The sequence below is a fragment of the Tursiops truncatus genome, chromosome 5 (assembly GCF_011762595.2).
Source record: "Tursiops truncatus isolate mTurTru1 chromosome 5, mTurTru1.mat.Y, whole genome shotgun sequence".
NCBI classification, from domain to species: domain Eukaryota; kingdom Metazoa; phylum Chordata; class Mammalia; order Artiodactyla; family Delphinidae; genus Tursiops; species Tursiops truncatus.
In genome coordinates this window covers 81,721,563-81,748,263 of record NC_047038.1, presented here as the reverse complement: position 1 = coordinate 81,748,263, position 26,701 = coordinate 81,721,563, and the positions used below count along the sequence as shown (strand labels likewise).

The 26,701-nt window shown below is 37.9% G+C and overlaps 2 long non-coding RNA genes across 2 annotated transcripts in view; one reads left to right on the top strand and one right to left on the bottom strand.

The window, feature by feature from the left end:
- LOC109548826 (uncharacterized) overlaps positions 1-26,701 on the top strand; it is a 128,932-nt gene that overhangs the window by 23,350 nt on the left and 78,881 nt on the right. Inside the window, exon 2 of the long non-coding RNA XR_002174965.2 lies at positions 5,344-5,433. This is a non-coding gene — a long non-coding RNA (uncharacterized lncRNA). The remainder of the gene's footprint in view (positions 1-5,343; positions 5,434-26,701) is intronic.
- Positions 13,742-26,701, bottom strand: part of LOC141278790 (uncharacterized) — an 81,242-nt gene continuing 68,282 nt past the window's right edge. The window contains exon 3 of the long non-coding RNA XR_012332012.1: positions 13,742-13,904. This is a non-coding gene — a long non-coding RNA (uncharacterized lncRNA). The remainder of the gene's footprint in view (positions 13,905-26,701) is intronic.

The window sequence follows — 26,701 nt, the reverse complement described above, 5'->3', positions numbered from 1 at the left end:
TTGTGGGGCAGTGGTGAACATTGCAGATTAAGAACCCAAATTAAAGTGCATTTAATCTCTCTGTCCCCTTGGTTTTTCATCTTTTTTTGAGGACTAAAGATACTAATTCACATTGTTTGCTGAGAGTAGTGTCTGACATAGAATAAGCATATAATAAAAAGAGATATAACTTTTAAAATTCCATTTAGATTATTTTATATTATGTTCAATATATTTTTAATTTGGTTACGGTATTAAATAGTGTTACTGGTTGATTTGGGTCCTGAAAAATTCATATTTGACATAATAACCCCAAGTACCTCAGAATGTGACCTTATTTGGAAATCGGGTCATTGTAAATGTAATTAGTTAAATTAAGATGAGGTCCTACATGAGTAATGTGGGTCCATAATCCAATAAATTGGTATTTTAATAAAAGAATGCCATGTGAAGAGACATATACAGGAGAACATTATGTGAAGATTGGAGTTATACTGCCAGTAGCTAGGAGAGAGTCCTGCAACAGATCTTTCTCTAGTAGCTTCAGAGGGAGCATAGTCCCACCGACACCTTAAATTTTAACTTCTGGCCTCCAGAACTGTGAGATAATAAATTTGTTATTCAGAGCCACTCAGTTTGTGGCATTCTGTTATTCCAGCATCAGCAAACCAATAGGATTAAATTTACTATTTTGTGTCATACTTAGAAGACACAAAGATGAAGAGTACATGATCCCAAAATAACCAGTAAACAGGTAGTATAGTGATTTTTGATACGTATAATGAAAGATGTCTGTCTTAGGTGAGGGTATCTGATAAGCACATCATAAGCTAAAGATCCAGGTACATGTGATTTATTCAGGAAAAGCTCGCAGGAGGAGCCAAAAAGAATGTGGAGGAGGCAGGATAGAAAAGGGGAAGAAACTTGGCAAGGGTGGCATTTAAGTTAAAGTCCCAGACAAACCTAATCTCAGGAGGAACTTTGTAGTATACATTCGGAAGTTTGTTTCAGCTGAAGGTAAGAGCTGGGCTTTTGTACTCCCACACCAGTCATAGATCACTGATCACCTGGGATATGGGGAAGATAATGCAAGAGTGATAGGGCAATACTGTGAATGTCGCGGATGCTCCTAGCTGGGGATGGGGCTTGAGGACCTAATAATCTATCTACACAGGAACTTATGGGAGATCTTATGAGGGGCATGACTTTAACCTTGGGGGTTTAAGGAAAGCTTTTCTGGAAGGAGAGTCTTCTTTATTGAACAGTCTTGAGGTACGTGTACATGTGAACCAGTTGAATGTCAGCAGTACTCTTTTTCATTTCTCAGTTTTGTGATCTTACTTACATTCTACATTCTACTTACTATTATATTCCCTGGGCATTGAACTTGTATTTGGTTTAATAATGTTTTTCACAGTGTCCAGCAGAGTGCACTCAAATGTGTATTTAAAGAATGAATATTCAGTCTTTTTTCTATCCACCTCATTCTCCTTTTCTTTGTCTATCAGTCACTGCTCTTCTAAAGCAAACTTTATTTTTAAACCTGTTCCAAGATATTTGCATCTTTAGGAAGCTGTTTTTGACAATCCACTTATGTTACACTGTCACTCTGGAATGAAAAAAATAACAGTTTTATGAAAATGTTGAAACACTAGTTTAAACACATATTCTAGATGTGGTGTTGTTATAATTAATTTATAATAAATATTTGCTCATAATATACATAAAATATAATCTTAAACTTTAGAAGATGTATGTAATAGACTGAATTGAGAATTTTCACTTCTATCTTAAACCTGATGTTAATAATATAAAATGTCAATCACTAGATACAAGAAAATGTGATTTAATCCACATGTTCTTTTAAATTGACTCAAATCATTTAGAGGAAAAATATCAAAAGAAAATACTGGAAACTACAAATCATAACAAGTACAGATTAAATGTAAACTCTAAATATGAAGATTTTGTTTGAAAAGTGCTTTGTAAAAATCTAAATTTTATTAATAGAACAACTGTTTAATTAACTTTGATTGCCTGAGAAATTACTTATAAAGTCTGAATAAAGTTCAGATTTTAAACACAGTATCAGTCATAGGAGAACAGTTACACTGTGCAAAACTGTTCTCTAAGAAGTAGTGCATTTACTGGTTATTAATTTAATAGTAAATTTTCTGGTTTTTCTTCCTTTGAAGTTACTGGTAATTTTTTTTAAGATCTAGAAGTACATGTAAATGAATATGGATCAAATGTAAAATTTCACCTTAGACATCAATGCATCTAGTAAAAATTGAGAACAGTTTTAAGGTGATACCAAAAGGGTGGAATTCATGCCCTTTTTTTATTTTTCACTCCCTGGAAGGTCTTATCTACTTGAGGCAGATAGGGGACAGTGTCTTTGCAAACAAGGAAAATAGAATTACAGAACTACTAGTCTTTAAGGACCAAAGTTTATAAAGACAATACATATAAGTGTAATTGATGCTTTTAATGAAGGGATATAGCCCAAGTTTTACTGAAGTTACTCAATGACCAATGGCTCAAAGGAAAAATAACCAACCCTAAAAACAAAATGCCTATTTAAATATGTATACAAACTTTTGTACACTTTTTCCTACTTTATCTTTAAGTCTGATGCACTAAAAGTATCTTGTGGTACCATTGAAACAGTTGCAAATATATCTACAAATATATGTATTTTTTTTTTTTTTTTTTTTTTTTTGTGGTACGCGGGCCTCTCACTGCTGTGGCCTCTCCCATTGCGGAGCACAGGCTCCGGACGCGCAGCCTCAGTGGCCATGGCTCACGGGCCCAGCCACTCCGTGGCATGTGGGATCTTCCCAGACCGGGGCACGAACCCGTGTCCCCTGCATCGGCAGGCGGACTCTCAACCACTGCACCCCAGGGAAGCCCAATATATGTATTTGTAAAGCTAAAAATTACTCAATCTATTTTTCTATTTTAAACTTTTTTTATATATCAAATGTTAGCTGACAAGTTGTTTAGAAGCCATGTGTTAATTACTTCTTGTAATTATCGTAATTGCTTGTCTTTTACAGTAGTGTCTGAGGCCAGATACTCGATAATTCCACTTTAGTTGTGAGAGTAATTTGTTTGATACTGACATCAAATTTTTTAGTACGGTTTGTGAGTTAATTTCAAGTGAATAAAAGGGTTTAGATCACAAGCACATTAGCAGAAATGCCAATGGATATATAAAATTACAGACATATATTAAATTGTCTATTTCTTATACCTAAAAATAAAAGAAAAATAGAAATTTTACTGCCTAAATATATATGTGGGAATTTACTATTCTATCATTTTAGGATTTTTATATGTTTAATTGGGATAACTCAGAAATAAAATATAAGACTGTAATAATGAGACATACACGTATGGCTGTCAGCATAACTGATGCCATCTTGGTCCTATTCTGTTCCTCCCGACCCTACCTAGGGCTTTTTTGTGTAGTAATTCTCTTCTCTACTGTCAAGGACTTTGTAGTTAAAAGATGTTGTTTAATGATATTTAGGGCCAGGTGGCCTCTATGATCTGTTAGCCTCCAAACAATGATGAAGACCTTCATTGTGTATTTCAGGCACCCACAAGACTAGTTAAGTATCCATAAATATTGACTTAGGGATGCACTTCCTGTTTCCAAGCACTCTCATGCTTCCAAAGCATTCCCATACCCTAGGTTACTGATAAAATTGTCCCAATGGCCCCTCAGTGTTGCAGAGTGCAGCTGTGAATGCTTTCAGATTGTTGTCCAACTGATCCTACTTTGTGAGTAAATTACCCTATAAAAAACTGATCCATTGATTACAGTAAATCCCCTACATACAAACGAGTTCCATTCCAAGAGTGCGTTTGTAAGTCCAACTTGTTTTTAAGTCCAACAAAGTTAGCCTAGGTACCCAACTAACACAATCGGCTGTATAGTACTGTACTGTAATAGGTTTATAATGCTTTTCACACAAATAATACATAGAAAACAAAAAATAAAAAAACTTCTTTTTAACATCTTTATTAGAGTATAACTGCTTTATAGTGTTGTGTCAGTTTCTGCTGTATAACAAAGTGAATCAGCTATATGCATATGTATATCCCCATATCCCCTCCCTCTTGCGTCTCCCTCCCACCCTCCTTAGAAGTATAGTAGTACAGTATAACAGCTGGCATACAGGAGCTGGCATCGAGTGAACAAGGAGAGTTGTTGACTGAAGGAGGCAGAGGAGGTGGGAGATGGTAGAGCCAAAGGATCATCAGCAATAGTAGATGGAGGGCAAGCTGAAATTTCACTCACACCTGACGTTGATGGCACAGGTTCTGGTTCCTTGCTGGATTCAATTCTATCTACCCTCTTGAAAAAATGGCATCCCTGGGTAGTAGCTGTTTTGTCCTCAACATCTATGACATGGTGGCACTGGATTGCATTCTGAATGGCTGCTGCAACCTTCATGTACCGTTCTACATTCGGGTCCTATACCTCAAAAAGTTACAGTGCCTCCTCAAATAAAGAAAATCCCCTTTCCATTTCCTGTGTCCTGAATCTCTTCAGTTCTTCAATTACTTCGTTTTCCTCTTGCCTCTCTTTGTCCATTCTCTGGGCCTCCGATTCCTGGCACTTCTTACCAGTACCAGCTACATCACCGCTGCTTTTACGCTTGCTTCTGGACATCCTGGGCTTGAAATAAAGATACTGTACTACTGTACTCTCTACAGTACCGTACAGTAAAGTACACAAAAGCACAACCACTTGTAGATGATGTACGAACGTGACAGTGTACACCACACATGTGAAGTAACATATTATTGGACATGCGAACACATTTTCGCACCTTTGAAAGTTCGCAACTTGAAGGTTCGTATGTAGGGGACTTACTGTATGCGGAGCTGTCTGCCTCGCTTCTTGGTCTCAAATTACCTCCTCAGTTCAGTGGGTACTTTTCTTTCTCGCCATTCTCTAACACATATGATTTCATAGTTCCCTTTAATGTAACTCTAAATTATAGTGTTATTTAGAATAAACAGCTTCCCCATCCTTTATTTAATTATAAATATTTTTCCAAAACTATTTACTAGGCAACTACTTTGTTCTGAGAATTTTGCTAGACCTTGGGGATACAGTGTTGAAAAAGTATATTCTTGTTTCTCAGAAGCATTGGGAAGAATGTAATAGTTGCAAATGAATGCAATATTGAATAAGTATTTTGGTGAGTATATGCACAGAACATGTGGAAGCCCACTAATGGTGTCATTTAGCCAGTCTTCTAGCTTCCTAAAGAGAATTTTCATGTGAACTGATTGCTAAGTAAAATCTGCAAGACCTAAGTGTGAAACCATTTGGGTATGTTTCAGAAGGAGGGAAACCAGTGGAGGAAATCCCAGATAAGAGAGGTGAACCAAAAGGTGAAAGAGGACACAGCTTATTGGGGAAAAACCAATCTGGTAAGTAGAGACCTCAACAAATATGATTTATCAATAAGGTAAACAAGTAATTCATCATGAAGACTGGTCTTTTTGACTAAGGGTTTTGGGTGTTATCTGAGGCTTTAGTGTTTGTGCTTTGGAAGTAGTTGCTGATAATCAAATGCTTAACAGTGTTAAACAGGACAAATGCTAAGCAGATTTTTCAATGGGAGAAAAAAAATCTTAAATGTTGTCAGTATGTGTTTAGGTTATTTTTCATTTTAATAAGGTTTATATTTGACAAAGTATTAATGATTTCTTCATTTTTTTTATTATATGACAAGCTTCAGAGAACAGAGTTTTTATTAGATTTTTGTTTAATGCCTTATCCGACAGCACACATACATATGTATATCTCGTTAGCTCAGTTTTTAAAATTTATAATCATGAAGTGACTGACATAGAGCAGTTGTTTTAGTTCAATGCTGTATCATTCTACTAAAGCCTAGTCATTCCTCTTAGAAATTCATACAAAGAAATACACGTGATTAATGGGAAGACCTTCAAGTCGTGTACTTCTGATTAAGTTTAAGATATATTTAATAATGAAGATCAGTACATTGGCTAATTGCTGCATACAGTGCTAAGAATTAGAAAATTTTTAATCCAATATGCAGAGATAAGCAGAATTGAATTCCTGAACTATCAACTAACAAGCAAAGCACTACCAAGCAGACTACATTTCCTCCTAGTTCCAGACTGGGAATAATGTGGAATCATTTTAGGTGATACGTATTTTTACTTTTTAAACACTATAACCAAATTTAATATAAAATGCAAAAAAAAGTTCTTTCATGCTCAAATAATTTTACATTTTGGTTTCAGATACCTATAGTAAAAATTTTAAAGAGTGTCTTATGTAAATGATGGACTCTCTTCACTGTTCTATCAAATAAGCTAGGTCCAGTTACTAAGAAGTGAGGTACTTCTGTGATTCCAAAGTACTTTATACTGAGCATAGTGTATTAAGTCATCTATGCCTTTTGAAAATTAATGAACATCTCTGACTTCCCACTGTGCCCTAAAAAGTCTTTTGCTTCCTCTGCAAATTTTATTAGATACTGAATGACTTATTTTAAAATAGTTTTGTCTTGGTATTCATTTTTCACTCTGTGTAAAATGGGTGATGATTTCATAATCTATAAATCTTAAATGAATATTTTTTTAACATCTTTATTGGGGTATAATTGCTTTACAATGGTGTGTTAGTTTCTGCTTTATAACAAAGTGAATCAGTTATACATATACATATGTTCCCATATCTCTTCCCTCTTGTGTCTCCCTCCCTCCCACCCTCCCTATCCCACCCCTCCAGGCGGTCACAAAAAACCAAGCCGATATCCCTGTGCCACGCGGCTGCTTCCCACTAGCTATCTACCTTACGTTTGTTAGTGTATATATATCCATGCCTCTCTCTCGCCCTGTCACAGCTCACCCTTCCCCCTCCCCATATCCTCAAGTCCGGTCTTCAGTAGGTCTGTGTCTTTATTCCTGTCTTTCCCCTAGGTTCTTCATGACATTTCTTTTTCTTAAATTCCATATATATGTGTTAGCATACGGTATTTGTCTTTCTCTTTCTGACTTACTTCAATCTGTATGACAGACTCTAGGTCTATCCACCTCATTACAAATAGCTCAATTTCGTTTCTTTTTATGGCTGAGTAATATTCCATTGTATATATGTGCCACATCTTCTTTATCCATTCATCCGATGATGGGCACTTAGGTTGTTTCCATCTCCGGGCTACTGTAAATAGAGCTGCAGTGAACATTTTGGTACATGACTGTTTTTGAATTTTGGATTTCTCAGGGTATATGCCCAGTAGTGGGATTGCTGGGTCATATGGTAGTTCTATTTGTAGTTTTTTAAGGAACCTCCATACTGTTCTCCATAGTGGCAGAACCAATTCACATTCCCACCAGCAGTGCAAGAGTGTTCCCTTTTCTCCACACCCTCTCCAGCATTTATTGTTTCTAGATATTTTGATGATGGCCACTCTGACTGGTCTGAGATGATATCTCATTGTAGTTTTGATTTGCATTTCTGTAATGATTAATGAAGTTGAGCATTATTTCATGTGTTTGTTGGCAACCTGTTTAGGTTCTTTGGAGAAATGTCTATTTAGGTCTTCTGCCCATTTTTGGATTGGGTTGTTTGTTTTTTTGTTATTGAGCTGCATGAGCTGCTTGTAAATTTTGGAGATTAATCCTTTGTTGGTTGCTTCATTTGCAAATATTTTCTCCCATTCTGAGGGTTGTCTTTTGGTCTTGTTTATGGTTTCCTTTGCTGTGCAAAAGCTTTGAACTTTCATTCGGTCCCATTTGTTTATTTTTGTTTTTATTTCCATTTCTCTAAGAGGTGGGTCAAAAAGGATCTTGCTGTGAGTTATGTCATAGAGTGTTTTCTGCCTATGTTTTCCTCTAAGAGTTTGATAGTTTCTGGCCTTACATTTAGGTCTTTAATCCATTTTGAGCTTATTTTTGTGTATGGTGTTAGGGAGTGATCTAATCTTATTCTTTACATGTACCTGTGCGGTTTTCCCAGCACCACTTATTGAAGAGGCTGTCCTTTCTCCACTGTACATTCCTGCCACCTTTATGAAAGATAAGGTGGCCATATGTGCGTGGGTTTATCTCTGGGCTTTCCATCCTGTTCCTTTGATCTATCTTTCTGTTTTTGTGCCAGTACCATACTGTCTTAATTACTGTAGGTTTGTAGTATAGTCTGAAGTCAGGGAGCATGATTCCTCCAGCTTCGTGTTTCGTTCTCAAGATTGCTTTGGCTATTCGGAGTCTTTTGTGTTTCCATATAAATTGTGAAATTTTTTGTTCTAGTTCTGTGAAAAATGCCAGTGGTAGTTTGATAGGGATTGCATTGAACCTATAGATTGCTTTGGGTAGTAGAGTCATTTTCACAATGTTGATTCTTCCAATCCAAGCACATGGTATATCTCTCCATCTATTTGTATCATCTTTAATTTCTTTCATCAGTGTCTTATAATTTTCTGCATACAGATCTTTTGTCTCCTTAGGTAGGTTTATTCCTAGATATTTTATTCTTTTTGTTGCAATGGTAAATGGGAGTCTTTCCTTGATTTCACTTTCAGATTTTACATCATTAGTATATAGGAATGCCAGAGATTTCTGTGCATTAATTTTTTATCCTGCTACTTTACCAAATTCATTGATTAGCTCTAGTAGTTTTCTGGTAGCATCTTTAGGATTCTCTATGTATACTATCATGTGATCTGCAAACAGTGACAGCTTTACTACTTCTTTTCCAATTTGGAATCCTTTTATTTCCTTTTCTTCTCTGATTGCTGTGGCTAAAACTTTCAAAACTATGTTGAATAAGAGTGGTGAGAGTGGGCAACCTTGTCTTTTTCCTGATCTTAGTGGAAATGCTTTCAGTTTTTCACCATTGAGGATGATGTTTGCTGTGGGCTTGTCATATATGGCCTTTATTATGTTGAGGAAAGTTCCCTCTATGCCTACTTTCTGCAAGGTTTTTATCATAAATGGGTGTTGAATTTTGTCAAAAGCTTTCTCTGCATCTATTGAGATGATCATATGGTTTTTCTCCTTCAATTTGTTAATATGGTTTATCACATTGATTTGCGTATATTGAAGAATCCTTGCATTCCTGGTATAAACCCCACTTGATCATGGTGTACGATCCTTTTAATGTGCTGTTAGATTCTGTTTGCTAGTATTTTGTTGAGGATTTCTGCATCTATGTTCATCAGTGGTATTGGCCTGTAGTTTTCTTTCTTTGTGACATCCTTGTCTGGTTTTGGTATCAAGGTGATGGTGGCCTCGTAGAAGGAATTTGGGAGTGTTCCTCCCTCTGCTATATTTTGGAAGAGTTTGAGAAGGATAGGTGTTAGCTCTTCTCTAAACGTTTGATACAATTCGCCTGTGAAGCTATCTGGTTTTGGGCTTTTGTTTGTTGGAAGATTTTTAATCCCAGGTTCAATTTCAGTGCTTGGGATTGGTCTGTTCATATTTTCTATTTCTTCCTGATTCAGTCTTAGCAGATTGTGCATTTCTAAGAATTTGTCCATTTCTTCCAGGTTATCCATTTTATTGGCATAGAGTTGCTTGTAGTAATCTCTCATGATCTTTTTTATTTCTGCAGTGTCAGTTGTTACTTCTCCTTTTTCATTTCTAATTTTATTGATTTGAGTCTTCTCCCTTTTTTTCTTGATGAGTCTGGCTAATAGTTTATCAATTTTCTTTATCTTCTCAAAGAACCAGCTTTTAGTTTTATTGATCTTTGCTATCGTTTCCTTCATTACTTTTTCATTTATTTCTGATCTGATTTTTATGATTTCTTTCCTTCTAATTTCCGGATTTTTTTTGTTCTTCTTTCTCTAATTTCTTGAGGTGCAAGGTTAGGTTATTTATTCGAGATGTTTCCTGCTTCTTAAGTTGGGCTTTTATTGCTATAAACTTCCCCCTTAGAACTGCTTTTGCTGCATCCCATAGGTTTTGGGTCGTTGTGTCTCCATTGTCATTTGTTTCTAGGTATTATTTTATTTTCTCTTTGATTTCTTCACTGATCACTTCGTTATTAAGTAGTGTATTGTTTAGCCTCCATGTGTTGTAAAGATACAGATCTTTTCTTGTAACTGATATCTAGTCTCATGGCGTTGTGGTCGGAAAAGATACTTGGTACAATTTCAATTTTCTTATATTTACCAAGGCTTGATTTGTGACCCAAGATATGATCCTGGAGAATGTTCCATGAGCACTTGAGAAAAACGTGTATTCTGTTGTTTTTGGATGCAGTGTCCTATAAATATCAATGAAGTCCAGCTTGTTTAATATATCATTTAAAGCTTGTGTTTATTTATTTTCATTTTGGATGATCTGTCCATTGTGAAAGTGGGGTGTTAAAATCCCCTACTATGAATGTGTTACTGTCGATTTCCCCTTTTATGGCTGTTAGTATTTGCCTTATGTATTGAGGTGCTCCTATGTTGGGTGCATAAATATTTACAATCGTTATATCTTCTTCTTGGTTTGATCCCTTGATCATTATGTAGTGTCCTTCTTTGTCTCTTGTGATAGTCTTTATTTTAAAGTCTATTTTGTCTGATATGAGAATTGCTACTCCAGCTTTCTTTTGGTTTCCATTTGCATGGAATATCTTTTTCTATTCCCTTACTTTCAGTCTGTATGTGTCTCTAGGTCTGAAGTGGGTCTCTTGTAGACAGCATATATATGGGTCTTGTTTTTGTATCCATTCAGCCAATCTGTGTCTTTTGGTGGGAGCATTTAAACCATTTACATTTAAGGTAATTATCAATATGTATGTTCCTATTCCCATTTTCTAAATTGTTTTGGGTTCATTATTATAGGTATTTTCCTTGCCTTGTGTTTCTTTTTCCTTTAGCATTTGTTGTAAAGCTGGTTTGGTGGTGCTGAACTCTCTCAGCTTTTGCTTGTCTGTAAAGGTTATAATTTCTCCATCAAATCTGAATGAGATCCTTGCTGGGTAGAGTAATCTTGGTTGCAGGTTTTTCTCCTTCATCACTTTCAGTATGTCCTGCCACTCCCTTCTGGCTTGCAGAGTTTCTGCTGAGAGATCAGCTGTTAACCTTATGGGGATTCCCTTGTGTGTCATTTGTTGTTTTTCCCTTGCTGCTTTTAATATGCTTTCTTTTTATTTACTTTTTGACTGTTTGATTAATATGTGTCTTGGCGTATTTCTCCTTGGATTTATCCTGTATGGGACTCACTGTGCTTCCTGAACTTCATTCACTATTTCCTTTCCCATATCAGGGAAGTTTTCAACTATAATCTCTTCAAATATTTTCTCAGTCCCTGTCTTTTTCTCTTCTTCTTTTGGAAACCCTAAAATTTGAATGTTGGTGTGTTTAATGATGTCCCAGAGGTCTCTGAGAGTGTCCTCAGTTCTTTTCATTCTTTTTTCTTTATTCTGCTCTGCAGTAGTTATTTCCACTATTTTATCTTCCAGGTCACTTATCAATTCTTCTGCCTCAGTTATTCTGCTATTGATCCCATCTAGAGTATTTTTAATTTCATTTATTGTGTTGTTCATCGTTGCTTGTTTCATCTTTATTTCTTCTAGGTCCTTGTTAAATGTTTCTTGCATTTTGTCCATTCTATTTCCAAGATTTTGGATCATCTTTACTATCATTATTCTGAATTCTTTTTCAGGTAGACTGCCTATTTCCTCTTCATTTGTTAGGTCTGATGCATTTTTATCTTGCTCCTTCATGTGCTGTGTGTTTTTCTGTCTTCTCATTTTGCTTATCTTACTGTGTTTGGGGTCTCCTTTTTGCAGGCTTCAGGTTCGTAGTTCCCGCTGTTTTTGATGTCTGTCTCCAGTGGCTAAAGTTGGTTCAGTGGGTTGTGTAGGCTTCCTGGTGGAGGGGACTAGTGCCTGTGTTCTGGTGGATGAGGCTGGATCTTGTCTCTTTAGTGGGCAGGTCCACGTCTGGTGGTGTGTTTTGGGGTGTCTGTGGACTTACTATGATTTTAGGCAGCCTCTCTGCTAATGGGTGGGGTTGTGTTCCTGTTTTGCTAGTTGTTTGGCATAGGTTGTCCAGCACTGTAGCTTGCTGGTCGTTGAGTGAAGCTGGGTGCTGGTGTTAAGATGGAGGTCTCTGGGAGATGTTCGCCATTTGATATTATGTGGAGCTGAGAGGTCTCTTGTGGACCAGTGTCCTGAAGTTGGCTCTCCCACCTCAGAGGCAGAGCCGTGACTCCTGGCTGGAGCACCAAGAGCCTTTCATCCACATGGCTCAGAATAAAAGGGAGAAAAAGTAGAGAGAATTAATAGAAATAGGAAGAAAGAAAGGAGGGAGGGAAGGAAGAAAGAAAGAAGGAAAGAAGACAAGAAGGAAAGAAGGGAGGAAGGAAGGAAAAAACACAGAAAGAAAGAAGATACAGTAAAATAAAAGTATAATAAAGTTATTGAATTAAAAAATATTTAGAAAAAAAAAGGGACGGATAGAACCTTAGGACAAATGGTGGAAGCAAAGCTATACAGCAAAATCTTACACAGAAGCACACACATACACCCTCAAAAAAAGAGGTAAAGGGAAAAAAATTATAAATCTTGCTCTCAAAGTCTACCTCCTAAATTTGGGATGATTCGTTTTCTAAAGGAGGGAGGAAAGGAAGGGAGGGAGGGATGGAGGAAGGAAGGAAAGAAGGTAAAGTATAATAAAGTTATTAAAATTAATTATTAAGAAAAAAATTTTTTAAAAATGGATGGATAGAAGCTTAGGACAAATGGTGGAAGCAAAGCTATACAGAGAAGATCTCACACAGAAGCATATACATACACATTCACAAAAAGAGGAAAAGGGGGAAAAAATCATAGATCTTGCTCTCGAAGTCCACCTCCTCTATTTGGGGTGATTCGTTGTCTGTTCATGTATTCCACAGATGCAGTGTACATCAAGTTGATTGTGGAGCTTTAATCCGCTGCTTCTGAGGCTGCTGGGAGAGATTTCCCTTTCTCTTCTTTGTTCTCACAGCTCCCAGGGGCTCAGCTTTGGATTTGGCCCCACCTCTGTGTGTAGGTCGCTGGAGGGCGTCTGTTTCTTGCTCAGACAGGACGGGGTTAAAGGAGCCGCTGATTCGGGGGCTCTGGCGCACTCAGGCCGGGGGGGGAAGGGCACTGCTTGTGGGGCAAGCCTGCGGCCCGCCGTGCTTTCTCCCGGGGAAGTTGTCCCTGGATCCCGGGAACCTGGCAGTGGCGGGCTGCACAGGCTTCCCGGAAGAGGGGTGTAGATAGTGACCTGTGCTCGTACACAGGCCCCTTGGTGGCAGCAGCAGCAGCCTTAGCGTCTCCTGCCCGTCTCTGGGGTCCGTGCTTTTAGCCGCGGCTCGCACCCGTCTCTGGAGTTCCTTTAAGCAGTGCTCTTAATCCCCTCTCCTCGTGCACCAGGAAACAAAGAGGGAAGAAAAAGTCTCTTGCCTCTTTGGCAGCTCCAGACCTTTTCCCGGACTCCCTGCTGGCTAGCCGTGGTGCACTAACCCCTTCAGGCTGTGTTCATGCAGCCAACCCCAGTCCTCTCCCTACACTCCGACCGAAGCGCACCGATTCTCTGTGCAGGAATCTCCCTGCTTTGCCCTCCACACCCCTGTTGCTGTGCTCTCCTCCGTGGCCCCAAAGCTCCCCCCTTCGCCCGCGAAGGAGCCTCCTAGTGTGTGGAAACCTTTCCTCCTTCACGGCTCCCTCCCACTGGTGCAGGTGCTGTCTCTATTCTTTTGTCTCTGTTTTTTTTTTTTTTTTTCTTTTGCCCTACCCAGGTATGTGGGGAGTTTCTTGCCTTTTGGGTGGTCTGAGGTCTTTTGCCAGCATTCAGTAGGTGTTCTGTAGGAGTTGTTCCACGTGTAGATGTATTTCTGGTGTATCTGTGGGGCGGAAGGTGATCTCCGCGTCTTACTCTTCCACCATCTTCCCAGCACTCCTTAAATGAATATTTTAACAAAGAGCATAGATTATATTTTTCTCTGATCTCCAGTGGCTGTGTATCTGAACTTGTTTGTGCAGTCTACCTCAAATATGTGAAAGGAATCATTTGTCATTTTCTGGCTCAAGAAACAGTATATGTCTCAATATAAAATAAAAAAATCACTACAGTTGATTAGGGATGGGGAGTTAGGGGTGAGAGGGGAGAATAGTGGATGTGATAGAGGATATAGGATTTCTTTTTGGGTTGATGAAAATGCTCTAAAATTGACTGTGATGATGGTATAGATATCTGTGAATATTCTAAAAAATCATTGAATTGTATTCTTTGAATTGATGAATTGTATGGTATGTGGATTATATTTCAAAAAATCAGTTAAAAAAAATCTCAACCTGCTTTTCCTGGCTTTGAAGATGGAGGAAGGGACCATGAGCCAAGGACTGTGAATGGTCTTTAAAAAGTAGAAAATTCAAGGGAACAGATTCTCCACCAGGGCCACCAGAGACCTAGAACAACCTTGTCAACACCTTGCTTTCACCCCAGTGACTCCATTTTGGACTACTGACCGATGTAACTGTGAGATAACAAATTTGTGTTGTTGTACGCCAGTGAGTTTGTGACTTAAACAGGCAACAAAAAAATAATACTCCTTACCTAGGGTACATCACTGTATTTGTAGCCATTTAGTTGACAAAATTTCCAATAGATTCACACATAATGGATTCACCCAATGGACAGACAAATTCTATATTAAAATAAGATAGGGAGCGAGGGGGAAGATGGTGGAAGAGTAAGACATGGAGATCACCTTCCTCCCCAAAGATACATCAAAAATACATCTACACGTGGAACAACTCCTACAGAACACCTACTGAACGTTGGCAGAAGTCCTCAGACCTCCCAAAAGGCAAGAAACTCCCCACGTACCTGGATAGGGCAAAAGAATAAACAGAGACAAAAGCATAGGGACGGGACCTGCACCAGTGGGAGGGAGGGAGCCATGAAGGAGGAAAGGTTTCCACACACTAGAAGCCCCTTTGTGGGCGGAGACTGCGGGTAGCAGAGGGGGGAAGCTTTGGAGCCGTGGAAGAGAGCACAGCAACAGGGGTGCAGAGGGCAAAGCGGAGAGATTCCCGCAGAGAGGATTGGTGCCGACCAGCACTTACCAGCCCGAGAGGCTTGTCTGCTCACCTGCCGAGGCAGGCGGGGCTGGGAGCTGAGGCTCGGGGGGCTTCGGTCGGAGTGCAGGGTGAGGACTGGGGTTGGCAGCGTGAACACAGCCTGCAGGGGGTTAGTGAACCATGGATAGCCAGGAGGGAGTCCGGGGAGAAGTCTGGAGCGGCTGAAGAGGCAAGAGACTTTTCCTTCCCTCTTTGTTTCCTGGTGCGCAAGGAGAGGGGATTAAGAGTGCTGCATAAATGTGCTCCAGAGACAGGTGCCAGCCGCAGCTAAAAGCACAGACCCCAGAGACAGGCATGAGACGCTAAGGCTGTTGCTGCCGCTACCAAGAAGCTGCCGCTACCAAGAAGCCTGTGTATAAGCACAGGTCACTATCCACACCCCTCTTCTGGGGAGCCTGGGAGCCTGTGCAGCCTGCCACTGCCAGGGATCCAGGGACAACTTCCCTGGGAGAACGCATGACATGCCTCAGGCTGGTGCAACATTCTGCTGGGCTCTGCTGCCGCAGGCTCACCCCTCATCCGCACTGCTCCCTCCACACGGCCTGAGTGAACCAGAGCCCCCCCAAGCAGCTGCTCCTGTAACCCCATCCTGCCTGAGCAAAGAACAGACGCCCTCCAGTGACCTACACGCAGAGGTGGGGCCAAATCCAAAGCTGAGCCCCTGGGAGCTGTGCGAACAAAAAAGAGAAAGGGAAATCTCTCCCAGCAGCCTCAGAAGCAGCAGATTAAAGCTCCACAATCAAACTGATGTACCCTGCATCTGTGGAATACATGAATAGACAACGAATCATCCCAAATTGAGGAGGTGGACTTTGAGAGCAAGATTTATGATTTTTCCCCTTTTCCTCTTTTTGTGAGTGTGTATGCTTCTGTGTGAGATTTTGTCTGTATAGCTTTGCTTTCACCCTTTGTCTAGGGTTCTATACGTCTGTGTTTTTGTTTCTTAAAATTTTTTTTTAATTTTAATAACTTTATTTTATCTTTATTTTATCTTCTTTCTCCCTCCCTCCCTTCCTTTCTTTTTCTCCCTTTTATTCTGAGCCGTGTGGATGAAAGGCTCTTGGTGCTCCAGCCAGGAGTCAGGGCTCTGCCTCTAGGTGGGAGAGCCAACTTCAGGACACTGGTCCACAAGAGACCTCCCAGCTCCACATAATATCAAATGGCGAAAATCTCCCAGAGATCATCTCAACACCAGCACCCAGCTTCACTCAACGACCAGCAAGCTACAGTGCTGGACAACCTATGCCAAACAACTAGCAAGACAGGAACACAACCCCACCCATTAGCAGAGAGGCTGCCTAAAATCATAATAAGTCCACAGACACCCCAAAACACACCACCAGACGTGGACCTGCCCACTAAAGAGACAAGATCCAGCCTCATCCACCAGAACACAGGCACTAGTCCCCTCCACCAGGAAGCCTACACAACCCACTGAACCATCCTTAGCCACTGGGGACAGACACCAAAAACAACGGGAACTACGAACCTGTAGCTGGCAAAAAGGAGACCCCAAACACAGTAAGATAAACAAAATGAGAAGACAGAAAAACACACAGCAGATAAAAATGCACCAGACTGAACAAACGAAGAGGAAATAGGCAGTCTACCTGAAAAAGAATTCAGAATAATGATAGTAAAGATGATCCAAAAATCTTGGAAATAGAATAGAGAAAATGCAAGAAACATTTAACAACGACCTAGAAGAACTAAAGAGAAAACAAGCAATGATGAACAACACAATAAATGAAATTAAAAATACTCTAGATGGGATCAATAGCAGAATAACTGAGGCAGAAGAATTGATAAGTGACCTGGAAGATAAAATAGTGGAAATAACTACTGCAGATCAGAATAAAGAAAAAAGAATGAAAAGAACTGAGGACAGTCTCACAGACCTCTGGGACAACATTAAACACACCAACATTTGAATTATAGGGGTTCCAGAAGAAGAAGAGAAAAAGAAAGGGACTGAGAAAATATTTGAAGAGATTATAGTTGAAAACTTCCCTAATATGGGAAAGGAAATAGTGAATCAAGTCCAGGAAGCACAGAGTCCCATACAGGATAAATCCAAGGAGAAATATGCCAAGACACATATTAATCAATCTGTCAAAAAGTAAATACAAAGAAAGCATATTAAAAGCAGCAAGGGAAAAACAACAAATAACACACAAGGGAATCCCCATAAGGCTAATAGCTGATCTTTCAGCAAAATCTCTGCAAGCCAGAAGGGACTGGCAGGACATATTTAAACTGATGAAGGAGAGAAACCTACAACCAAGATTACTCTACCCAGCAAGGATCTCATTCAGCTTTGATGGAGAAATTAAAACCTTTACAGACAAGCAAAAGCTGAGAGTTAGCACCACCAAACCAGCTTTACAACAAATGCTAAAGGATCTTCTCTAGGCAAGAAGCACAAGAGAAAGAAAAGATCTACAATAACAAACCCAAAACAACTAAGAAGATGGGAATAGGAACATACATATCGATAATTACCTTAAATGTAAATGGATTAAATGCTCCCACCAAAAGACACAGACTAGCTGAATGGATACAAAAACAAGACCCATATATATCCTGCCTACAAGAGACCCACTTCAGACCTAGAGACAGATACAGACTGAAAGTAAGAGGATGGAAAAAGATATTCCATGCAAATGGAAATCAAAAGAAAGCTGGAGTAGCAATTCTCATATCAGACAAAATAGACTTTAAAATAAAGACTATCACAAGAGACAAAGAAGGACACTACATAATGATCAAGGGATCGAACCAAGAAGAAGATATAACGATTGTAAATATTTATGCACCCAACATAGGAGCACCTCAATACATAAGGCAAATACTAACAGCCATAAAAGAGGAAATCGACAGTAACACATTCATAGTAGCAGACTTTTACACCCCACCAATGGACATATCATCCAAAATGAAAATAAGGAAACACAAGCTTTAAATGATACATTAAACAAGATGGACTTAATTGATATTTATAGGACATTTCATCCAAAAACAACAGAATACACGTTTTTCTCAAGTGCTCATGGAACATTCTCCAGGATAGATCATATCTTGGTTCACAAAATCAAGCCTTGGTAAATTTAAGAAAACTGAAATTGTATCAAGTATCTTTTCCGACCACAACACTATGAGACTAGATATCAATTACAGGAAAAGATCTGTAAAAAATACAAACACATGGAGGCTAAACAATACACTACTTAATAACGAAGGGATCACTGAAGAAATCAAAGAGGAAATCAAAAAATACCTAGAAACAAATGACAATGGAGACATGACGACCCAAAACCTATGGGATGCAGCAAAAGCAGTTCTAAGAGGGAAGTTTATAGCAATGCAATCCTACCTTAAGAAACAGTAAACATCTCGAATAAACAACCTAACCTTGCACCTAAACAATTAGAGAAAGAAAAACAAAAAAAACCCAAAGTTAGCAGAAGGAACAAAATCATAAAAAGCAGATCAGAAATAAATGAAAAAGAAATGAAGTAAACAATAGCAAAGATCAATAAAACTAAAAGCTGGTTCTTTGAGAAGATAAACAAAATTGATAAACCATTAGCCAGACTCATCAAGAAAAAAAGGGAGAAGACTCAAATCAATAAAATTAGAAATGAAACAGGAGAAGTAACAACTGACACTGCAGAAATAAAAAAGATCAGGAAGAAATAGAAAATATGAACAGACCAATCACAAGCACTGAAATTGAACCTGGGATTAAAAATCTTCCAACAAACAAAAGCCCAGGACCAGATGGCTTCACAGGCGAATTCTATCAATCATTTAGAGAAGAGCTAACACCTATCCTTCTCAAACTCTTCCAAAATATAGCAGAGGGAGGAACACTTCCAAACTCATTCTACAAGGCCACCATCACTCTGATACCAAAACCAGAGAAGGATGTCACAAAGAAAGAAAACTACAGGCCAATATCACTGATGAACATAGATGCAGAAATCCTCAACAAAATACTAGCAAACAGAATCTAACAGCACATTAAAAGGATCATACACCATGATCAAATGGGGTTTATTCTAGGAATGCAAGGATTCTTCAATATACGCAAATCAATCAATGTAATACACCATATTAACAAATTGAAGGAGAAAAACCACATGATCGTCTCAATGGATGCAGAGCAAGCTTTCGACAAAATTCAACACCCATTTATAATAAGAACCCTGCAGAAAGTAGGCATAGAGGGAACTTTCCTCAACATAATAAAGGCCATATATGACAAACCCATAGCCAACATCATCCTCAGTGTTGAAAAACTGAAAGCATTTCCACGAAGCTCAGGAACAAGACAAGGTTGCCCACTCTCACCACTCTTATTCAACATAGTTTTGGAAGGTTTAGCCACAGCAATCAGAGAAGAAAAGGAAATAAAAGGAATCCAAATTGGAAAAGAAGTAAAGCTGTCACTGTTTGCAGATGACATGATACTTATACATAGAGAATCCTAAAGATGCTACCAGAAAATTACTAGAGCTAATCAATGAATTTGGTAAAGTAGCAGGTACAAAATTTATGCACAGAAATCTCTGGCATTCCTATACACTAATGATGAAAAATGTAGAGTGAAATCAAGAAAACACTCCCATTTACCATTGCAACAAATGAATAAAATATCTAGGAATAAATCTACCTAAGGAGACAAAAGACCTGTATGCAGAAAATTATAAGACACTGATGAAAGAAATTAAGATGATACAAATAGATGGAGAAATATACCATGTGCTTGGATTGGAAGAATCAACATTGTGAAAATGACTCTACTACCCAAAGCAATCTACAGATTCAATGTAATCCCTATCAAACTACCACTGGCATTTTTCAGAGAACTAGAACAAAAAATTTCACCATTTGTATGGAAACACAAAAGACCCCGAATAGCCAAAGCAATCTTGAGAAAGAAAAATGGATCTGGAGCAATCAGGCTCCCTGACTTCAGACTATACTACAAAGCTACAGTAATTAAGACAGTATGGTACTGGCACAAAAACAGAAATATAGATCAGTGGAACAGGATAGAAAGCCCAGAGATGAACCCACGCACATATGGTCACCTTATCTTTAATAAAGGAGGCAGGAATGTACAGTGGAGAAAGGACAGCCTCTTCAATAAGTGGTGCTGGGAAAACTCGACAGGTACATGTAAAAGTATGAGATTAAAACACTCCCTAACACCATACACAAAAAGAAGCTGAAAATGGATTAAAGACCTAAATGTAAGGCCAGAAACTATCAAACTCTTAGAGGAAAACATAGGCAGAACACTCTATGACATAAATCACAGCAAGATCCTTTTTGACCCACCTCTTAGATAAATGGAAACAAAAACAAAAATTAAACAATGGGACCTAATGAAACTTAAAAACTTTTGCACAGCAAAGGAAACCATAAACAAGACCAAAAGACAACTCTCAGAATGGGAGAAAATATTTGCAAATGAAGCAACTGACCAAGGATTAATCTCCAAAATTTATAAGCAGCTCATGCAGCTTAATAACAAAAAAATAAACAACCCAATCCAAAAATGGGCAGAAGACCTAAGTAGACATTTCTTCAAAGAAGATAAACAGGTTGCCAACAAACACATGAAAGAATGCTCAACATCATTAATCATTAGAGAAATGCAAATCAAAACTACAATGAGATATCATCTCACACCAGTCAGAGTGGCCATCATCAAAAAATCTAGAAACAATAAATGCTGGAGAGGGTGTGGAGAAAAGGGAACACTCTTGAACTGCTAGTGGGAATGTGAATTGGTACAGCCACTATGTAGAACAGTATGGAGGTTCCTTAAAAAACTACAAATAGAAGTACCATATGACCCAGCAATCCCACTACTGGGCATATACCCTGAGAAACCATAAATCAAAAAGAGTCATGTAACAAAATGTTCATTGCCGCTCTATTTACAATAGCCAGGAGATGTAAACAACTAAGTGTCCATCATCGGATGAATGGATAAAGAAGATGTGGCACATATATAGAATGGAATATTACTCAGCCATAAAAAGTTATTTGTAGTGAGGTGGATGGACCTAGAGCCTGTCATACAGAGTGAAGTCAGAAAGAGAAAGACAAATACCATATGCTAACACATATATATAGAATATAAGAAGAAAATGTCATTAAGAACCTAGGGGTGAGATAGGAATAAAGACACAGACCTACTAGAGAATGGACTTGAGGATATGGGGAGGGGGAAGGGTAAACTCTGACAAATCGAGAAAGAGACATGGACATATATATATGCTACCAAACGTAAAATCGATAGCTAGTGGGAAGCAGCCACATAGCACAGGGAGTTCAGCTCAGTGCTTTGTGACCACCTGGCTGGGTCGGATAGGGAGGGAGGGTGGTGCAAGAGGGAGGAGATATGGGAATATATGTATATTTATAACTGATTCACTTTGTTATAAAGCAGAAACTAACACATCATTGTAAAGCAATTATACTCCAATAAAGATGTAAAAAAATAAGAGGGAAAATGATGGTCAGGCAAGTATGTCCTATAAGTATTATCATTTTAAAATAATATAAAGTAATGCTGACAAGAGTATTTGCATCATGTGAAACAACAAACCCCAAATTGTTTAATTGATATCATTGATTTTTGTAGTATAAATAAAATTAATAAGTAAAGCCTTAATGTATCCTTTTTACCTCTTATTGTTCTTATTAAAATAAAAATATTTACCTCATTTTCTTTAAATATTTTTTAAAAAAATTTATTGAAATATAGTTGATTTACACTGCCGTGTTATTTTCAGGTGTACAGCAGTGATATCTTGTTATAGATAGTGCTGCAGTGAACATTGTGTGTACATGTCTCTCTTTGAATTATGCTTTCCTCCAGATATATGCCCAGGATTGGGATTGCAGAATCATATGGTAACTCTATTTTTAGGAACTTCCACTGTTCTCCATAGTCGCTGTACCAATTTACATTCCCACTAACACTGCATGAGGCTTCCTTTTACACCACACCCTCTCAGCATTTATTATTTGTAGACTTTTTGATGATGGCCATTCTGACCAGAATGAGGTGATAGCTCATTGTAGTTTTGATTTGCATTTCTCTAATAATTAGCAATATTGAGCATATTTTGATGTGCCTGTTGGCCATCTGTATGTCATCTTTGGAGAAATGTCTTTTTAGATCTTCTGCCCATTTTTTCATTGGGATATTGTTGTTGTTTTTTGATATTGAGCTGTATGAGCTGTTTGTATACCTTGTTAGTCACATCTTTTGCAAATTTTTCCTCCCATTCTCTAGGTTATCTTTTCTTGTAACATTAGGTTGTTTATTTAAGATTTTTCTTGGTTCCTGAGGTAAGTTTTATTGCTATAAATTTCCCTCTTAGAAGTGCTTTTCCTGCATCCCATAGGTTTTGGATCATTGTGTTATCATTGTGTTACTGTCAATTTCTCATTTTATGTCTGTTAACATCTGCCTTATATATTGAGGTTCTTCTATGTTGGGTGCATAAATATTTACAATTGTTATATCTTCTTCTTGGGTTGATCCCTTGATCATTATGTAGTGTCCTTCTTTGTCTCTTGTAACAGTCTTTAAAGTCTAGTTTGTCTGATATAAGTATTGTTACTCCCAGTTTCTTTTGATTTTCATTTGCATGCAATACCTTTATCCACCCCCTCACCTTCAGTCTGTATTCGTCTCTAGATCTGAAGTTTGTGTTTGTAAACACCATATATATTGATCTTGTTTTTATATCGATTCAGTCAGTCTATATGTCTTTTGGTTGGAGCATTTAATTCATTTACATTTAAGGTAATTATTGATATGTATGTTCTTATTGCCATTTTGTTAATTATATTGGATTTGTTTTTGAAGGTCATTTTTCTTCCTTTCCTCTTTTGCTCTCTTTTCTTGTGATTTGATGAGTTTCTATAGCGTTGGGTTTGGATTCCTTTTTCTTTCTTGTGTGTATATCTGTTATAGATTTTTGGTTTATGGTTGCCATGACGTTTTGATATAGCAGTCTATTTATATCCATGATTGTTTTAAGTTGCTGGTCTGTTAATTTCAAATGCAGTTCACATATTCTGATTTGTACTCTCCTCCTCTCAAGATTACTTGTTTAGATATCATATTTGTCTGTGGATGATTTCCTACCTTTACTGTATGTTTGCCTTTACTGGTGAGCTTTCCCATTCATAATTTTCTTGTTTCTATTAATAGTTGTGGCTTTTTCTTTTCTGCCTAGAGAAATTCGTTTAGCATTTGTTGTAAAGCCAGTTTAATGGTGCTGAATTTTTTTGCTTTTGCTTGTTTGCAAAGCTTTTGATTTCTCCATCAAATCTGAATGAGAGCCTTTCTAGGTAGAGTATTCTTGGTTGTAGGTATTTCCCTTTCATAGCTTTAAATATATCATGCCACTCCCTTCTGGCCTGCAGAGTTTCTGCTGAAAAATCAGCTGATGGTCTTATGGGGATTCCCTTGTATGCTATTTCTTGCCTTTCCCTTGTTTTTTTAAAATATTTTCTCTTTATCTGTAATTTTTGTCAATTTGAATTTGATTACTGTGTGTCTTGGTGTGTTCCTCCTTGGGTTGATCCTGTATGGATCTGTGCATCCATTCTTTTTTTTTCCCATGAGGCTTCTGGGATCTTCGTTTCCTGACCAGGGATTGAACCCGGACCCTCAGCAATGAGAACGTGGAGTCCCAACCACTGGACTGCCAGGGAATTTCCTGTGCATTCATTCTTTTCCAGAGTTTTTGGATCATCTTTATGATAATTACTCTGAACTGTTTCTCGGGTGGATTGCCTATCTCCACATCACTTAGTCTTCTGGAGTTTTATCTTGTTCCTTTGTCTGGAACATATTTTTCTGCCATACCATTTTATCTAAACTCCTATTTGTATTTTTATGTATGTGGAAGGTTAATTATGTTTTTAGACTGTGGAGAATTGGTCCTCTGTAGGGCATGTCCTATGTGTCCCAGCAGTACCCTCCCCTCTTGTCACCCAAGGGCCAGGGACAAGCTGGTCCCAGAGTAGGTTCTGACCTCTGTTTGTGTACTCAGTTCCACAGGCTGTGGGATTTTAGTTTTCTTGCTTCTGGTGTCTGCCCCGATTGGTGAGGCTGCTCTAGAGGCTTGTGCAGTCTTCCTAGTGGGAAGGGCTGATGCCTGCTCACTGGTGTGTGGAGCTTGGTTTTGGCCCTGTGTTGGTGGCAGGGCCATGTCTAGGGGCATGTCTAGAGGTGGTTATGGGCTCTGGAAGTCTTTAGGCAGCTAGTATCCATGAAGCAGTAACTACCTCACTTAGAGGCTTGTAAGTAGAGTAAAATCCTAGACTATTCACAATTCTTGATATTAAGAAGGAATTTCAATATAGTGTTGTGATACTACAATATTGGGGACCAAAGCAAATAATTGTAAGTGGATGGAATTCAAACTTCTAAGGATAGATTGCCAGGAATTTACATTTGCCACTCTGACACAATGTCTGTGTCTTGTCTAATATTTGTTATTTCTAACCAGTGCTGTTTCATGTTGAGTTTACTGGTCATTCTGGACACAAGGACCTCTGAGTAAACCAGAGACTGACTAAATCTTCTTATTAATGCATGACTGTGATCCTAGTTTCTCAAGCTTATCTATTACCCCAATTCCCTTTATCTCACATAGAACTGACATTCTCAATTGAAAAAAATTTTAAAAACTTGAATTGTTGCTTTTCCATAGATTGCAGACCAGTCCCACGTTCTTGAATTAGAAAGCATAGGATTTTGGAGCCTGTTGCTATTACACTGTTTTTCATTAAGATGTTATGGGACCACTACTTAGGTTTGTCATATTTAACATTTTCTTTTTTCTCTCTAGCTGTGCTTCTTCACACCATTATTCCAACTACAGTACATAATAAATACCATTCATTATTCTTACATCATCAAGAAGCAATTCCCCAATAGTTTGTCTCCTCCCCAGCTCCTTTGAATGAAATTTATGAATATTCCCTTAACACATGGAGCTAAATTCAGTCATTAAACAAATATTTTCTGAGCCCTTAAATCCTTTACTAGGAAATTAGAATTTAATTTTATTCCTGAGAAGTTTCTAGTCAGTCCTTTGATGAAAACCAAAATGTCTTCTGAAAAGAAGTGACAGTTAAGAAGAAAAAAGTTGACACGTAGGTTGAGGGAAGATAGATAGTGGAAAATTCTAGGGAGAGGGAAGAGTGCATATGAACATAAAGATTGACAATAAAATATGTCATGCTCTGAGTAATACAGTTTTATAAAAATACATAGTAGCTTGCTGAGATGAAGATATATACACACACATATATGTTTATTTATTTTTAGGACTACTACCCTCTCACAGACACAATTAAATAAACACCTACCCACCACATCCTATTCGTTTCTTTAAGCCAAAAAGGAAGTTTAGCCACCAATAAAAAAAAAGTAATAGTTGACATTTATTGAGTGCTCATTTGTGATATTATGATATAATATGACATGATACAATATAATATATTCTCATAAAAGCCTAACGGTGACTTTATGGATATGAAGTTGCTACTAGTATCCTCACATTGAAGCTAATGAGATGGGGTAGAAGCCAAGTCGATTTTATGTACTCTATACACTCGTCCACAAACTACATGATGTGTAGTTTACAGAAGCTGTTGGATGGTAGAGTGTGATTGTCCATCTCTAAATGAAGTTCCAACATGTGTTGGAACATGTCACATGAGTTCTAGCAAGAAAATACATTAATAGGCAAACAGAGTGTTTTTTTTCATAATTTGAGACTTAACCATGGAACCAGTCAAACTTATTTGTATTCAGTTATTCCATTACTCATCAACTTATTGACTGAAAAAAATGGTGATCATCAATGCTGTACTCTGTTGGAAAAGTGAAAATATTTGATAACTTCTTATAACTGTATATATAATACACATATATAATGCACACACACATATTGAATTTAGAAAATAGTATGAACAATATTTTCTCAAGTTAGTTATGTATGTAGTGTTGTGTTTCTGAGTAGAGAGTAGTTTGTAATAATGAATAATCTCCTTTATATAGTTCCCTAAACTCATTCATTAAAATTTATCCTTGATATGCTGACATTTATTTCAGTTTAGTAATCCATACTGTTGCTTGAAAACTGATATTATGTTTGTTTCAGTCCATAAGATAAATATTGTATAGTTGCTGTGCATCAGGAAACTAAAAAAGGAAGAAGTCAGGACTTGTTCAATTTCATTATAAGGGAAAAGTAAAGATAATATTTAGTAGATCTATGATTTGAATGTAGATTTGTCTTATAGCCCAAGGTACTTTTAATTAAATCATAAAGCAAAATATCAGGTTTAATATTTAAGTTATCTCTAAAATATATCTTGTATAATCTAAAGAACATAGTTTCAATATATGTGTCCAAATCTTGTCTAAATAGACAAAACAAATACAAGCTATTAGTAGAAACAGATACAATTTACTTATGCCAGAGTCGAGTCCAAGGTGAGACAAGCTCATTCTAATAAGATAGTTCTCAGTACTACTTTCTCTGCAAATTAGTGAAG